We start from the raw sequence: 2,563 nt of genomic DNA, 5'->3' as shown, positions 1-2,563 counted from the left end.
ACTTACCACTAGGTTATCTTTAGTCCAACATCCACTTTTGATTGCCCGACTAGAACCTACAGGGTCGAAATACTCTATGTTAGACACCCAGTTATGCTAGACATATCCTTGATACCAATCCTACCCAAACGATAACAATCCCGACTCGTACTAATATACATTATTATAGTACACGTAACATACAGGATTCATATACTCAAATCTCGATTCAATATTCGTTTTTGGAAAACACAGGTACTCGTCGTTTTAGGAAACAAGTTGTCCGTTATATTTTATAAAATATTTATTTTTAACTATATAACAACTTACATTCGAGTGGTAGTTCTGATATTTCACAGGATATGCTTCCGAAAATCGGGCAGCGTCTTCTTTGCTTATCGGACTACCCGTCGAATACAATCGACGTCAAACCAACAACAACCAAATTCACAACAACCGTAATCCAACACTCCAATCACGAGTCCCAATCACCAGTTCAACCCAACAATCAATCAACTATTACAATCACAATCCCAATCTCGAATAATAATATATAAATATTATTTCACTTCAAATTCATAAATAAAATTTGTATATTTATTGTTTATTTATATTAGGACTCAGAATTGGAACATCACTGTCCACCGTCGGCTTGCCGAGGCTCATCGCCGACGGCGGCGAAAACTTACGGGTACTCAATTAAATTCCGGGTTCCAACGCAAATTTCCACCAATTACTTTTAAATAACATAAACAATAACTCGATTAATCATAGGATTTCATTCGAAAATTTAATTTAATTAACAATTCGAAATATGCAAATTAACAGCTCAACTTTTTTCGCAAAAATGAAAGAATCGGACTGAAAAATTCACACATCAGAGATAAACAACCAAACAACAGGAACATCAACAATTCACGTGCAATACCACACATACATACATAATTAATTACGAGGACAACCCGGTACGCCATAAATCACACATACATAATAATAAAATAAAACCGAGCTGACAAAACTATACACATACTTTATTTATTTAATACTTCCACAATTACATATTTTCATAATTAAAAAATACACGAGTCGTTATACTTACTTTTAGCCATTGATTCTTTGAACATTATCCATCGAGTATACTTACAGTTTGTAAGCATAACACGACGGATAATTGATGGAATTTTTACAGTTTATTTTTAAACGGCTATTTTGGGAAATTCTTATTGGTCACTTTATTTTACTTTATTATTTTTGAAAGTTATCTTTGAGAGAGTATAAAAGCATAATTCATTTTTATTGTTTTTCTTTTATCATTCTCAAATCATCTACTCTAACTTCTCTCTTTCTCAAAAGCACTTAATCTCTCTCTCTCTCTCTGCAAGTTTTTACTCTCTAACAATGGCACCAGTCGTCAAGATAATGTCTCAAACTGGATTTATCTATGAGAAGAATAACTCCACTGCTCTTGTGAATAAGGGGATTCAACAGTCTGGCGACTACCACACAATGATGAATTTTATGAAAAACTACAAACTTAACTATGCCATGCTGGAATCACCCACCATATACTGTGAAGTTGTTGAAGAGATGTGGACGACTGCAACATACAACGCAACTGATAAGACTATCACTTTCACTATAAAGGTAAGGAATTCTGTGTTAACAGTGACATTGTTAAAGCATGTTTCAAAATTCCTGATAATACTGTAACTTCACCACACATAGACACTGACATTGTTAATATGCTTAACTCCATGGGCTATGCACTTTCTACCTCAAAATTAAGTGAAATTGGGAGGTTGGGTCTTAGGAAGGAATGGAGTTATTTATGTGATGTAGTTACTAAGGTATTTTCTAGTAAAAGCAATAATTTTGATTCAGTTAATATCTCTATGCTTAACATGCTTGTAACTGATAAAATTTTCAACTTTAGTGATCTTGTTATAATTGAGTTGGGGTTTAAGTTAGGGGAGCTAAATAAGGGGTAAAAATGTTTTCTATGCTAGATTTTTAATGATGATTGCTAACCACCTCTCTGAGGATATTGTGCTTGAGAACCCAACCAACAAATTAGATTGTTGGGTTCAAGAAAGAAGAATTATTGCAGATTTGAACAGGGTAAATCATCACAAAGAGGTGCCACTCTTCTATTTTCCTGTTATGGAGGCACCTCAGGTAAGTGAGGTAAGTTCATCTGTCTCTACTCTTCCAGTATCACATACTTCTTTGCATTCTAGTGTAGCTATGGAAACTGTGTCATTGACCCAACAATTGCCTACCCAAGCTGCCAAACCCAAAATTTTAAAAACCAAGACAAAGAAAGCCCCCTCTGGTGTCTCTCAAAAGATGCCAATTGTAAAATCCACCAAACCAAAAGAGGGGAGTGTGAAGGTGGGTAAGAAAGGTGAGGGACAGGGTGAACATCAAAGAAACACTAAGAATAAGGTTGGAAAGGTGAGTGTTTCCCATTCTAGCCACACTGCAGTTTCCCAACAAACTGCAGTGCTTAATAAGGATATAAGCTCATTGCTAGTTGCATCCTCCCAAAAGGATGTGACTATTGAACAAAGCTCTCAACCAAGAG

Source organism: Apium graveolens, chromosome 3 (genome assembly GCF_009905375.1).
Source record: "Apium graveolens cultivar Ventura chromosome 3, ASM990537v1, whole genome shotgun sequence".
NCBI lineage: Eukaryota > Viridiplantae > Streptophyta > Magnoliopsida > Apiales > Apiaceae > Apium > Apium graveolens.
This window is presented reverse-complemented; position numbering follows the sequence as displayed.